The sequence below is a fragment of the Panthera pardus genome, unplaced genomic scaffold (genome assembly GCF_024362965.1).
Source record: "Panthera pardus isolate Hobbes unplaced genomic scaffold, ASM2436296v1 HiC_scaffold_297, whole genome shotgun sequence".
Taxonomy (NCBI): Eukaryota; Metazoa; Chordata; class Mammalia; order Carnivora; family Felidae; genus Panthera; species Panthera pardus.
Window position 1 is genome coordinate 202,529 of NW_026526873.1, and position 16,495 is coordinate 219,023.

Sequence of the window (16,495 nt, forward strand, 5' to 3'; positions counted from 1 at the left end):
TTGGCAAGGAGGGTCAAACTTTCCCTCTTCGCAGACATGATACTTTCCAAGGAAATCCAAAAGACTCCATGGAAAAACTTTTAGGACTGATACTGGAATTCAGGAAAGTCTCAGGATATAAAATCAATATACAGAAGTTGACTGCATTTCTATACACCAATAATGAGTCAGCAGAGAGAAATCAAGGATTGATGTTCTTTACAACTGCACTGAAAACCATCAAATACCCAGGGGTAAACATAACTAAAGAGGTAAAAGATCAGTACACTTAAAACAATAGAGGGGCGGGGCGCCTGGGTGGCTCAGTCAGTTAAGCGTCCGACTTCAGGTCACGATCTCACGGTCCGTGAGTTCGAGCCCCACGTCGGGCTCTGGGCTGATGATGGCCCAGAGCCTGGAGCCTGCTTCCAATTCTGTGTCTCCCTCTCTGTCTGACCCTCCCCCATTCATGCTCTGCCTCTCTCTGTCTCAAAAATAAATAAACGTTAAAAAAATATTAAAAAAAAAAACAATAGAGGGGCGCCTGGGTGGCTCAGTCGGTTAAGTGCCGACTTTGGGTCCGGACATGATCCTGCATTTGTGGGTCTGAGTCCCGTGATGGGCACTGTGCTGACAGCTCGGAGCCTGGAGCCTACTTCAGAGTCTTTGTCTCCCTCTCTCTCTCTTTCTGCCCCTCCCCTGCTCATGTGCTCTCTCTTTCTCTCTCTCTCCCTCAAAAATAAACAAAGATTAAAAACATAAAGGAACAAACCATAACATCTATGAAAGAAATGGAAGAAACACAAAGAAATGGAAAAACATTCCATACATGGATGGGAAGAACAAATATTATTAAAATGTCAATACCACCCAAAGCAATCGACACATTCAATGCAATCCCTATCAAAATAACAACAGCATTTCTCACAGAAACAGAACAACCCTAAAATTTGTAGGGAGCCAGAAAAGACCCCAAATCGCCAAAGTCATGTTGAAAAAGAAAACAAAGCTGGAGACATTAAAATCTGGACTTTATGGTGTATTAGAAAACCGCCATCATCAAGACAGTATGGTATGGGCACAAAAACGGACACAGACATCAATGGAACGGAATAGGGAACCCATAAATGGACCCTCAAACATATGGCCGAGTAATCTTTGATAACACTGGAAAGAGTATCCAATGGAAAAACAAAAGTCTCTTCAGCAAATGGTACTGGGAAAACTGGACAGTGAGAAGATTGGACCTCACCTATGTTCTTAAACTACACACACACACACACACACACACACACACACACACACACACACACACACACAAACACACCTCAAAATGGATGAAAGATATAAATGTAAGAAAGGGACCATCAAAATCCTAGAGGATAAAACAGGCAATCTACCTCCTTGATCCTGGCCACAACAACTTCTTGCTTGTCATGTCTCCAAAGCAAGGGCAATAAAAACAAAATGAACTATTGGGACCTCAAGATAAAAAGCATCTGCACAGCAGAGGACACAATCAGCAAAACTGAAAGGCCACTGAATGAAATGTGAGAAGATATTTGCAGGTGACATATCAGATAAAGGGTTAGTATCTAAAATCTATAAAAAATTATCACACTCAACACCCAAAAACCAAATAATCCAATGAAGAAATGGGCAAAAGACGTAAACAGACACTTTAACAAAGATGACATCCAGATTGGTCACACATGAAAAGATGCTCAATCTCACTTGTCATCAATGAAATACAAATCGAAACCACAATGAGATATCCCCTCACACCTATCAGAATGGCTAAAATTAACATCTCCGAAAAAGACAGATGTTGGCAAGGATGCATAGAAAGGGAACGCTTTTGAAATGCTGGTGGGCATGCAAAGTGGTGTAGCCACTCTGGAAATAGTATGGAGATTTGACAGAAAAACTAAAAATAGAACTACACTAGACCCCAGCAATTGCACTACTACGTATTTATGCAAAGGATACACTAATGCTGAGTCGAAGTGGCATATGCACTGCAATGTTTATAGCAACATTATCAACAATAGCTAAATTATGCAAAGAGCCCAAATGACCATTGACAGATGAATGGATAAAGAAGATGTGGTATATTCATACAATGGAATATTACTCGGCGGTCAAAAAGAATGAAATCTTGCTATTTGAAACAACATGGATGGAACCGGACTTGATTATGCTAAGCAAAATATGTCAGAGAAAGACACACATCATATGATTTCTCTCATCTGTGGAATTTAATACAACTGATGAATGTAGTGAAAGGAAAGCAAAAATAAGATGCAAACAGAGAGAGAGTCAAACGATAAGAGACTCTGAAATACAGAGAAGAAACTCAGGGTTCCAGGAGGGTTACTGAATAGGGGTATGGTCTAAATGGGTATGGGCATTACGGGCGCACTTGGGATGAGTATTGGGTATAATTTGTACTTGATGGATCACTAAATTCTACTGCTGAAATGTATTCCACTATAAAGTAACTAACTTGGGCTTAAATTTAAAAAAAAAGAAATATTAAAAAGAAGTAAAGAAATGTACTACCAGTCAAAAGAAAAGAATATTTAAATCGGGCTCTTTGAGTGGAAATCTAGGACTAAAAGTGTTACAGACAAGAAAGGATCAGAGAAAACATCAAGAAACAATGGCAAAACAACTAGTAGAATGGCACTAAATATATGCCTATTAATAATCACTCTAAATGTACATGTACTAAATGCTCCAATCATAAGACATTGGATAGGGCGTCAGAATGGACAAAACAAACAAACAAACAAACAAAGAAACAAACAAACAAAAACAACACCTATCTAGATACTGCCTACAAAGCTTTATTTGGACTTGAGTCACCTTCAGATTTAAAGTAAGGGAATGAAGAAACACTTATTATGCCAATAATGTCAAAGGAAAGCCAGTAGCAATACTTATATCAGGCAAAATAACCTTTAAAACCCAGACTCTATTTTGATACACTTTGGGTAAATACCTAATAGTGACATTTCATGAACCCAGTATTTATAGCAGCATTATCAAGAGTAGCCAAACTATAGAGAAAGCCCAAGTATCCATCAACTGATGAAGGTATAAAGAAGTTGTGGTGTGTGTGTGTGTGTGTATGTATGTATACGCATATATACATATGTACATATGTGTACGTTCATATATACAAACATGTATATGCAAAGAAATATAACTCAACTTCAAGAAGAATGAAATCTTGCCATTTGCAATGATGTGGATGGAGCTAGAATGTATTATGTGGATGGAGCTAGAATGTATATATGACATATATAGAAATATGTCAATCAGAGAAAGACAAATATATGATTTCACTCATGTGGAATTGAAGAAACAAAACAGATGAAAACATGGGAAAGGGGCAGGAAACGAGAAGAGTGGTAACAAACCACATAACTCTCTTAATGTTAGAGAAAAAAACCGAAGGTTGATGGAGGGAAATGGGTCAGCGCTGGGCTAGATGTGGGATGACTATTACGGAGAGCACTTGTTGGGATGAGCACTGGGTATTGTATGTAAGGGATGAATCACCAAATTCTACTCCCGAAACCGAGAATGCACTATATGTCAACTATGACTTAAATTAAAATACATAAATAAATAAATAAATAAATAAATAAATAAGTAAATAAATAAATAAAGCTATAACAAGAGATGAAGACGGACGCTATCTCATACTAAAGGGGACAATGAAACAAGAAGATCCAATGATTATAAATTTTGATGCACCCAACATGCGATCAACAAGTATATAAAATATTTAACAACAACCATAAAGGAACTCATCTTTTATAATATAATGATAGTAGAGGACTTTAACACATCGCTCACATCAATGGACAGAAGCTGTAAACAGAAAATCAACAAGGAAACAATGGCTTTGAATGACACACTGGACCAGATGGGTTTAACAGATATATTGAGAACACTCCATACTAAAATGGCAGAGTACATATTCTTTCCAAGCGCACATGGGACATTCTCCAGAATTGATAATATTCTAGGTCACATATCAGAAGAAGAACGGCAGAAGGAAGGAAGTAATAGAGATTCAGACAGAAATAAGGGATATTCAAATCAAAAAGACACTAGTCAAAATCAGTGAAACCAGGGGCTGGTTCTTTGTAAACATTAATCGACATGAAAACTTCTAGGCAGACTTTTCAGTAAGAAGAGAGAAATGACTCAAATAACTAAAATCACAAATAAGAAAGGAGAAATAACAGTCCACACCACAAAAATACAGTTAGAAGTTAATATTATGAACAACTATATGCAACAAATTGGACACTCTGAGAAATATGGACAAATTCCTATAAACACACAAACTACCAAAACTGAAACAGGAAGATACATAAAATCTGAAAACAGAAAGAAATAAAATCTGTAATAAAAAAAAATCTCCCCCCAACACAAGAGTTCTGGGCCAGATGGTATAACTGATGAATTCTACCATCCATTTAAGAAAGAGGTAATATGTATTCTCCTCGAATTATTACGAAAAATAAAAAAGAAGGAAAACTTATAAATTCATCTTATGAGGCCATCATTACCCTGATACCAAAACCAGATAAAGTCTCCACTAAAACCGAAAACTGGCGGGGCGTCTGTGTGGCTCGGGCTGTTTACTGTCCAACTCTTAATTTCGGATTATGACATTATCTTGCGGTGCGTGGGTTCGAGTCCCATGTTGGACCCTGCCATGACAGTGTGGGGCATGGCCAGGATTCTCTCTCTCCCTATCTCTGAGCCCCTCCCTCACTTTTATGTACTCAAAGGAAAGAAATAAACATTTTAAAATGTTTAAATTTTTTTTAAATAAAACTGCAGCCCAATAGCCTGATGACTATGTATGCAGAAATTCTTATTAAAATACCTTAAATTAAAGTCAACAATACATTAATAGAATCATTTACCATAATCAAGTGGGATATATTCATGGGCTGCCAGGGTGGTTCCACATTCACAGATCAATCAACATGATGCACCACAGTAATAGAAGAAAGGATAAGAACAATACGATGCTTTCAACAGATGCAGGAAAACTATTTGACAGAATGTCACATCCATTCATGATAAAACCCCTCAGCAAAGTACATTGAGAGTCAACCTACCTGCACATAATAAAGGTCATCTAGGAAAAACCCACAGCTCATCTCATCTGGGGAAAAATTGAAAATTTTTCCTCCAAGGTCAGGGACAAAACAGGGATGACCCCTCTCACCACTGTTATTCCACGTAGTATGGGAAACCCTAACCACAGCACTCAGACAACCAAAAGAAATAAGAGGCATCCAAATCGGCAAGGAAGAAGTAGCACTTTCGCTATTGGGAACTGACGTGATGTGTTCTATAAAAAGCATGAAATATTCCCTTAAAAAATGCTAGAATTGATATATGAATTCCACAAGTCACAATATACAGAAATCAAGCTACATAGATGTATTGCATTTCTAACACAAATCATGAATTAACACAGAAAGAAAGTAAGGAATCAATCCCATTGACAGGCTCACAAATACCACAAGAAACCAGGAATAAACCTAACTAAAGAGGTGAAAGACCTGTACTCTAAAGTCTATGAAACACTGATGAAAGAAATGGAAGAGGACACAAAGAAATGGAATACATTTCATGTTCATGGATGGGAAGCACAAAATACTGTTAAAACGTCTACACTCCTCAAAACAATCTACACATATAATGAAATCCCTATCACACTAACAAAAACATTTGTCACAGAACAATAACAAATAATCTCAAAATTTGTATGGAATGACAAAAGTCCCCAAACAGCCAAAACAAACTTGAAGAAGAAAAGCAAAGCTGGAGACATCACAATTCCAGACTTTAGGTTATATTACAAAGCTGTACTGATCAGAACAGTATGGTACTGGCAAAACAACAACAACAACAACAACAACAACAACAACAACAACAACAACATCAAACACAGAGGCATAGATCAATAGAATAGAAACGCAGTAATGAATTCACACCTATATGGTCAATTAATTATCAACAAAGCAGGAAAGAACATCCAATGGAAAAAGAGATAGTCTTGGGACACAGGGGTGGCTCAGTCAACAAAGCGTGCGATTGTGAATTCAGCTCAGGTTATGATCTCAGGGCAGTGCAGAGCATGCATGGGATTCTCTGTCTCCATTTCTCTCTGCCCCCCTTCTGCATGCTCTCTCTCTCTCTCTCAAAAATAAGTAAATAAACTTAAAAAGAGGCTCCTCAACATATGGTTTTGGAAAAACTGGACAGCATCCGGCAAAACAAAACAAAAACAACAATGGACCACTTTCTTACAACATACACAAAAATAAATCCAACATGGATAAAGACCTATATGTGAAACCTGAAACCATAAAAATCCCAGAGGATAACACGGGTAGTATCTTATTTGACATTGCCTGTGCAAACGTCTTTGTAGATATATCTCTAGAGGTAAGGGAAACACAAGCAAAAATAATGAGACTTCATAAAAATTAAAACCTTCCGTCACCTAGGAAATAATCAACAAAACTAAAACACCTACAGAATGATATTTGCAAATGACATCAGATAAAGGGTTAGTGCCCAAAATATATACAGTTATACAGCACCCAAAAAATGAAAAATCTGATTAAAATTGGGTAGAAGACAAAAATGGACATTTCCTGAAGGAAGACATATACCTGGCCAAGAGACACATGAAAAAATACTCAACAATACTGATCTTCAGGGAAATACAATTCAAAAGTACAATGAGATAACACATCACATCTGTCACAATGACGAAAATCAATGAAGGATGAAACAGCAGGTGTTGCCAAGGATGTGGGGAAAGAATAACCCTCTTGCACTGTGGGTAAGAATGCAAACTGGTGCAGCCAGTCTGGAAAACATTATGGAGATTTCTCAAAAAAAAAAAAAACAACTGGAAATGGAAGTACCTTACGATCCAGCAATTTCACTACAAGGTATTTCCACAAAGAATACAAAATCTTCAAAGGGATACATGCACCATGATGTTTACAGCAGCATTTTCTACAACAGCCAAATTACAGAAACTATCCAAGCATCCATCAACTGATGAATAAATTGAGATATGGTATATGGAATGTAATATTATTAGGCCGTAAAAACATGAAATCTTGCCATTTGCCATGAGCTGCATGGAGAGAATGTTATCCTGGGTGAAATAAGCCTTTCAGACAAAGACAAATACCAGATGATTTCACTAACACATGGAAATAACACAAAACAAAGCGGGGGTCGGGGCGGGGAGAAGACAGTGACAAACAGACTCTTAACTAGGAAACGAACTGAGGGCTTCCAGAGCAAGGTGGGGAATGGGTGAAACAGCTGCTGGGGATTAAGAAGTGCACCTGGGATGAGCACCGGATGACGTGTGGAAGGGTTGCTCTATATTTTACACCTGAAACTAATACTACACTGTATCTTTACTCACTGCAATTTAAATTCAAGATAACGTACATTAATGACAGGTACCTACCAGGTTTTCTGTAGTTTGCAATCACTTAATTAGGTTGGAAAAATAACCATGAAACTTTTTAAAAGGCATGTATGATATGGGGGACAGTTTGTGCCCTTACCTCGGTCACTGGTTCTAGCAGGACTCGGAAAGTGGGTCCCAGCTCATTCTTCTAGGAGTTCCCAAGACGAGCATTTCATGTATTCATGTCCTAACGGAATGCAGCTCCCGTTCTTCTGAATTTCTGTCAGGGTTTCTTCCCGGAAACAAGCCTGAATCTGGAACAACAAACCATCGACTGTATCGATGAGGTGATGTCGTGGGCCTCCACAATCCACGAGACCTTTAGTAAAATATGTCTTGTTCAAATACTGTCTGGGAAGGGGAGGAATGAAACACGGGAACAGCCCAGAAAACGCAAGGGTCTGTGCAGCTCAGCAACCAGCTTGCCCAGGGAAGCCACCCAGCGCCCACTCCTCAGCACTCAGTACAATAAGACAAATTCTCCCTGGCGACTCAGGAGATGCCAAGTTGCTACAAAGCTCCCAAGATCTCCCCTGGGGCGGGCGGCACAACCTGCTGGAAATGCAGCTCTGCTCTCTGTACTGAGGCAGCGGCAGAGGCCCTGAGTCCTCTGGGAGCAATCAAAGCCCTTCCTGCTCTCAGGTGCCCTGGGTCAGAAAAGCCGATGGTGCGCCCTCTGCTGGCTATCACTGCCTGGGCAGAGGAACCCGCCTCTCTGGGTCTATGGTGCTCGAGCTCTCTCTGTTGGCCATCGTGGGCATTCTTGCAATGTGGAAGGCCCTGGTCGCTCAGCTGAGACACTGAAGTTGCCTGGGCAACTAAACCTTTTCTCCACATTGGCAAAGGTTTTAATGACAGGGCCTGGGACACAAAGAAATCTTTTCCTTCTCCTTTCTTGTGAGTGAAGAATGAAACCGACTTTATTAACGTAATGACATCATTTGTAATGTTTTAAGCAATGTTCATAGAAAAATAGACCGCCAATTTACACTTGCTGAGCAAGTGGTAATTGTGTTTACCACCAAAATACTTAGGTCAGATAAAGAACGAACAACTTTGAGAGAGATACCGGCGTAAGCTATGGAATGAATGAGTCCTAGGGATACAAGGGACAGCCAATGTAATGGAGTCAATCCTGTAATAATACTGTTGCATGCTTTCACAGGATAGCTACACTTGTGCTTAAGTACAATATAATTTATAGACATATGGAATGACTACAATGTATGCCTAAAACTCATACAACAAATGTGTGAACAATATTTCAATTAAAAATAGACATCCTTTACACTATGTTTAATTTCTCCTTATTTGCCAATAAACTATCATTCCTGGGGCTCTTGGGTGGCTTAGCCGGCTAAGCGTCTGACTTTGACGCAAGTTGTGATCTTGCAGTCCATGAGTTTGAGCCCTGCGTCAGGCTATGTCCTGAGAGCTCAGAGCCTCGAGCCTGCCTCAGATTCGGTATCTCCCACTCTCTCCCCCTCCCCAGCTCGGGATCTCTCAAAAAAAGAAAAAAAGAAACATTAAAAATGAAAAATCATTCCTCATTTGGAATTTGTGAAATTCCATTTATACCAGATTCTCTAACATCACCATCTTGATGTGGAGAGCTTATCTGAAAAGTCACTAATAATATCTTTGATGACACATATGTGACAAGGTCAGAATGAAACTTACAGGGAGCTATGAATCAGTTGTGAATTTACAGTATGTATCCTTGGCTAATATTTCCAATGAAACGTGCTTTAGGGACACGGATGGATGAAATAATGTCCACCAGTCATATAGGTAAATATCCTATAGGACCATTATGCCTTCAATTACTAATTGCCATCTCTTCAGCATTAAAAGAAAGCTGGGACAAGAAAATGTATTTGAATTTGATGTAAGAGAAGACTAGAGTGTTTTAAAGTGTTCACCTACCTTCTGGAATGCTCAGATTAGTTGTGGACAGGAGGATAGCAACCCACGTTTGGGATGCACACCGCTAGTCCCAGAGGGAGGATATGTACCTTATTGTCAATTTTTTAATCAATATCAGCAGTCCACCTCTGCCAGGTACAGACTTCAGGACCTGGGGACAACATGATGCCTGATGCCTGGGTTCAGAACTTGAGGAATGTCAGGTAGTGGGGGAGAGGGGAAATCCAACAGGGCCTGGGGCAGTGAGAGAGATGGCCCAGGACACCTCCCCACAGGGCAGACTTGGAGTATACCTGCCAAAGAGCAGCACAATCTCCCTCTCCATGACAGAACATGAGGCTGAGCCTCACAATTCCAGAAGAAATGAGGGATACCCATCTGTTCAATTCCAATGGCTTCTGCAGAGTTTGGACCCAGGGATGTTGGAGTCTTGGGGTCATGGAACTCTGATGCCCATGATACCAGCCCTTTCTGCCCCAGCACTCAGAGCCACCTCATACATCCCCTCTCCCCTGATGTATCTAACGCCATCCACATACCTCGAGCAGGTGTCTACCTTCCTCTTTGTACTTCCTCTTTGTCACTGTTTCTCTCTAACCACATCTCTCTATGTTTCTTCCTTTCACTCTTTAGGGAGTGGTGTAACATATGGTGCTAACCTTCATTCTTATACATGTGAATATCCAATTTTCGCAGCACCAGTTATTCAAGAGACTATTCTTCTCCACTGTGTATTTTTGACTCCCTTGTCAAATACTAGTTGACTGTGCATGCATGGGTTTAGATTGGGCTCTCAATTTCCATTCCATTGTCTTATGTGTGTGCTTATGCCAGTGACATAACTGACTTCTTTGTGTTAGAATGTAGCTTGAAATCGAGAAGTGTGATGCCTCCTATTTTGTCCTTTCTTGCATTGGCTACTTAGGGTCTCTTTGTGGTTCCAAATACATTTGAGGAAATGTGTTTCTAATTGCATAAAAATTGCATCGGAGTCTTGATAGAGATAGCACTGAATCTCTAGGGGGCTTTGAGTAGTATGGACATTGTATCTGTATTAATTCCTCCTACAGATGGACATGGGGTGGCTTTTCACTGACTTGTGTGTTCTGTTTCTTCCATGAAAATTGAATTTCTTCCATTTCTGCACACAGGTTTTATAGTTTTCTGTAGAGATCTTTCACCTCCTTGGCTAAATTTATTCCAATAAATTTTATTGTTTTTGATGCTATTGTAAACGTATGGCCAACTAATCTTTGACAAAGCAGGAAAGATTATCCAAGGGAAAAAAGACAGTCTCTTTAACAAATGGTGCTGGGAGAACTGGACAGCAACATGCAGAAGATTGAAACTAGACCACTTTCTCACACCATTCACAAAAATAAACTCAAAATGGATAAAGGATCTGAATGTGAGACAGGAAACCATCCAAACCCTAGAGGAGAAAGCAGGAAAAGACCTCTCTGATTCAGCCGTAGCAATTTCTTACTTGACACATCCCCAAAGGCAAGGGAATTAAAAGCAAAAATGAACTACTGGGACCTCATGAAGATAAAAAGCTTCTGCACAGCAAAGGAAACAACCAACAAAACTAAAAGGCAACAAACGGAATGGGAAAATATATTTGCAAATGACATATCGGACAAAGGGCTAGTATCCAAAATCTATAAAGAGCTCACCAAACTCCACACCCAAAAAACAATCTAGTGAATAAATGGGCAGAAAACATGAATAGACACTTCTCTAACGAAGACATCCAGATGGCCAACAGACACATGAAAAGATGCTCAACGTCGCTCCTCATCAGGGAAATACAAATCAAAACCACATTCAGATATCACCTCACGCCAGTCAGAGTGGCCAAAATGAACACATCAGGAGACTATAGATGCTGGCGAGGATGTGGAGAAATGGGAACCCTCTTGCACTCTTGGTGGGAATGCAAATTGGTGCAGCCGCTCTGGAGAACAGTGTGGAGGTTCCTCAAAAAATTAAAAATACACTACCCTGTGACCCAGCAATAGCACTGCTAGGAATTTACCCAAGGGATACAGGAGTACTGATGCATAGGGGCACTTGTACCCCAATGTTTATAGCAGCACTCTCAACAATAGCCAAATTATGGAAAGAACCTAAATGTCCATCAACTGATGAATGGATAAACAAATTGTGGTTTATATACACAATGGAGTACTACGTGGCAATGAGAAAGAATGAAATATGGCCCTTTTTAGCAACATGGTTGGAACTGGAGAGTGTTATGCTAAGTGAAATAAGCCATACAGAGAAAGACAGATACCATATGGTTTCACACTTATGTAGATCCTGAGAAACTTAACAGAAACCAATGGGGGAGGGGAAGGAAAAAAAAGAAGTTAGAGTGGAAGAGAGTCAAAACATAAGAGACTCTTAAAAACTGAGAACAAAATGAGGGTTGGTGGGGGGTGGGACATAGGGGAGGGTGGGTGATGGGTATTGAGGAGGGCACATTTTGGGTTGAGCACTGGGTGTTGTATGGAAACCAATTCGACAATAAACTTCATATATTGAAAAAAAAATAAAATAAAATGTATTTAGTTTAGTTTAAATTTATGTATGCATTTCTTTAGTATTTATTTTTTCAAGTTTTTTATTTAAATTCTAATTGGTTAGCATACAGTGTATGTTAATTTCAGGTATAGAATGTAGTCATCCATCACTTACATACAACACCCAGTGATCCTCACTGCTAGCGCCCTCCATAGCCCATCACCCATTTAACCCATGCCCCTGCCCACCTCACTTATAGTAACCCTCCATTTGCTATTTATAGTTAAGAGTCTGGTTTCTGGTTGATTTTTATTTCATTCAATTATGTGAGGGGTCACATTTATTGATTTGCATTTCTGAAACATCCTGCCTTTACAGGGAAAAAACCCTTCATCATGGTCAATGATCCTTTTCATGTGATCCTGAATTTGGTTTGCCTGTATGTTACTGGGAATTATTCATCTATATTCATCACGGGGATACTGGCCTATAGATTTCTGTTCAGCTAGTATCCTTTCTGGCTTCCTACCAGGGTAATTCCAGTCTCATGAAATGAGTTTGGTGGTGTTCATTCCTTTTGAATCAGTGAGAGTACCGCTGTTAGTTCTTCTACAAACGTTTGGTTAAATTCACCAATGAATCCACCTGGTCCTGGGGTTTTCTTCCTTGGCAGAACATCGATTACTGATTCAATTTACTTACATTGGTTATCTTCTTGTATTGATACAGTCTTCCTTTAATGGGTCTGTGCAAACCTTCTATATCTTCCTGATACAATCTTGGTAGGTTGTGTGTTTCTAAGAACCTATCCATTTCTTCTAGGTAGGTAGTTTTCTGTCATCTAATTTGGCCATAGTCGCCACTTTGTCTGCTTTATGTTTCTTTTGTATAAGGCATAATATCTTCTCTTTTATGTATAATTCTTTTGAATTTGGTCCTCTTTATGTCTTAGCATAGTCTATGTATAGTCCTGACAATTTTATTTCACTCTTCTGAAAACTCACTGTTGGTCTTCTTCATATTTTCTATTGATTTCATGGTCTGTTTCATTGGTTTCCACTCTCATATGGATTAATTTCTCCCTTTTGAGAACATTGGGCATAGATTGTTTTTTTCTTCTAGTTCTTAGAAGTTAAAGGTAGGTTGTTCATTTGAGTCTCAAATCTATCCTCCACGCATGCAAATCCAGTGACTCATCAGAGAACCTTCAATAGGTCTTTTCTGTCCTATTTCTCATTCTCAGAACTCTGAGAAATAGAATCCGAAAATTTATTTGAAGACACAATAAATGAAAACTTCCCTAATGTGGGGAAGGAAACAGATCCAGAGCAGGAGGCACAAAGAACCCTCATTATATTCAACAGAAGCAGATCCACACCAAGTCGTATAGTAATTAAAACCCAAAATGTCGTGATAAAGAAAAATTTTCACAGCAAGAAAACAAAAGTTGACAGTTACCTACAAGGGAAACCCCATAAGGTTATCACTGGATGTATTTCAGTAAGTGAGCAGCACGGTTTTGTAAAGTGAGTGAGTGAAACCGCAAGTGAGCAGCACGGTTTGGTAAAGGTGCCGAATGGAAAACATCTGCAGCCAAAGAGAGTCTATCCAGCAAACTATCATTCAGAAGGAAGGAGAGATTAAGAGGTTCCCAAATAAATACTAAGCGAGTTCACAATCAACAAACCACCCCTGCAAGAAATGTTAAAGGGGACTCTTTAAGTGGAAAAGAAACACCTAAAGTGACAATATTAAAGTGTGAAACGCAAAAGCAATAAAAATGAGTTTATCTGTAAAACATCAGTCAAGGTATTCACAATATGAAAGGTTTCGAAATAGGAACACTACATAGCTACAAAACGGGGAGGAGAGGAGTAAACAACTGGTTCAAACTTAAACAACTATCAACTTAATATAGACGCCTATATGCAGAAGTGGTTAGGTACAAACCTAATAATACCCACAAATCAAACACTACTAATACATATGCAGAGTATTAAGACAAACAATTTCAACTGTGAAATTGTGAAGAAACCCGGCAAATCAAAAAAAGAGAAAGAGAACAAAGGATCAGAAAAAATCAGAAATAACCAATATCAAGTAATAATAGGACCAGTACATGTCTATCAATTACTTTGAATAGAAACAGAATAAATGCTCAAATCAAAGGCACTGGGTGAGAGGGGCAACTGGATGGCTCAATCGCTTGAGATTTCGACTCTTGATTTCGGTTCAGGCTATGATCGCAGGATCATGGGATTGAGCCCCAACTGGGCTCTGCACTGAGCATGGAACTTGGTGAGGATTCATTCTCATTCTCATTCTCTCTCTCCCTCTCTCTCTGTCTCTCTCTTCCCTCATTCCCCCCTCCCCACCCTCCCATGCCTGTGCTCTCCCTCTTCATAATAAAAGGCACTGGATGATAGAATGAGTAAATATATAGGACCCATCTATCTTCTACCTACAAGAGACTAATTATAGAACTAAGGTTTCAAAAGAAATCTGCAGTAGCAGTACCTTTATCAGACAAAATAGATTTAAAAATAAAACTGTAACAAGAGACAAAGAAGGACAATATAATAATAAAAGATACAATCCAACAAAAAGAACAATTGGAAACATATATGCGCTCAATCTGAGAGCATTCAAATACACAAAGCAGTCCAAAACTAAAGAATTGATAGTCATCCAATAATAGTAGGGCACTTTAACACCCCAATGACATCAATGGAGAGATTTTTCCATCAGAAAATCACAAAGGAAGTAGAGACTTTGAATGATAGAGTAGACCAGATGGACTTAACCAATATATTTTAGACATTCCATCTTAAAACAGCACAATACACATTCGTTTCACGTGCACATAGAACATTCCCCACACTCGATAAAAAGGTCATAAAACAAGCCAAAACAAAATCAAACCGATCGACACCATACCATGTGTCTTTTCAGACCACAATGCTATGAAACTAGAAGTCTGAAACAAACAAACAAACAAAATTCCGGAAAAGGCACAAAATCATGAAAGTTAATTAACATGCTACTAAACAATCAATGGCTCAAACAACAAATCAAAGAGAAAATACAAAAAAAAAATGAAAACAAATGAAAATGAAAATACAACAATCCAAATTTCTGTAAAGCAGGAAAACTGGTTCTAACAGGGAAGTTTATAACAATACATGTCTGCCTCAGGAAAAAAAGAAACAAAAAAAACCCAAAAACTGAAGTAAACACCATAACTTTATAAAATAAAAACCAGACAAAGGACAACAAACAAAACTCACAAAGGACAGAATGAAGAAAATAATTAAAATCAAAAAAGAAATAAATGATATAGAGATTAAAACTATGCATCCGATGCATCAAAAACAGATGAGGCAGTACGTGAAATCCTATCATACCGAGAGAGGCAGCGTGGCGGTGTGAAACAGTCCAGAGCCAAGCAAGAATGGAGCAAGGCAAAAACAACCTCCAGTGCACAGAGACAGGGGCGAAAAAAATGAACACACTCCCTCCCAGATGCAGGGCGGTGTCCACGGATAAACATCTCCCCGCTCCAAGTGGGAGTGTAAACATAACTTACTTCTTGTCCTAGACCTAACCCTAACAATAACCCAAATCCCAACACCTAAACATAACAGCTAACCCTAACCAGAACCCAAATACTAAACCCAGTCCCTATCCCTACGCCTAAACCCAAACCTAACCCTACCGAACTGAGAAAGTAAACAAACCCTGAACTAACCCTAAACTTGTGACTAAATCTCTTACTCTAACTCTATAACTCTAACCCTAAAACCCTAACCCTAATGCTCTAACTATACCCACTAACCCTAAAATTATAAAACATAAAACTAACCCTAACCATAACCATAAAACTCTAACACTAACCCTAACGCTAACCGCGAATCGAATCTCCAAACCCATAACCCGAACGCAAGTCCTAGACCTAGACCTCACCTTATCCCTAAACCTAATGCAAACCCTAACACTAATGCTATCAACTTACCCTAACCCCACCATCTAACCATTATCCTAACTCTCAAACCCAAACAATAACTCTAAACCTAAGCCTAACGCAAGCCCAAACCTAATGCCTAAACCTAACTCTAACTCCAAACCCTAACCCTTAAGCATAACCCTAAACATAACCCTAATGCATAAACCTAACTCTATCCCCTAACACTATCCCCTAACACCAACCCTAACCCTAACCCTAACCCCTAACACCAAACCCAATCCCAAACCCTAACCCAACGCACACGACACACAGGAATGGTGTCACATCCACACTGGTGAAGTCCCTGGTCAGAACATTAACCCTAGTTAAGGATCTTTCTAGATGGGGACCCAATTCCTATCTCTGAGAACACCACAAACAAATGGCCCAAAGCAGTGCAGAATTACTCCACATGGAACATCGAACATCATCATGACATTTCCAATGCCCGCATGGAGCAGCACAAGGGGGCTGATGAGGCCCAACTGAAGATGGCACACACACGAGGCTGGTCCTGG

General features: G+C 39.3%; 1 long non-coding RNA gene across 1 annotated transcript in view; it reads right to left on the bottom strand.

The window, feature by feature from the left end:
• LOC128774139 (uncharacterized) overlaps positions 1–16,495 on the bottom strand; it is a 163,804-nt gene that overhangs the window by 130,209 nt on the left and 17,100 nt on the right. The window contains exon 3 of the long non-coding RNA XR_008418555.1: positions 7,620–7,776. This is a non-coding gene — a long non-coding RNA (uncharacterized LOC128774139). The remainder of the gene's footprint in view (positions 1–7,619; positions 7,777–16,495) is intronic.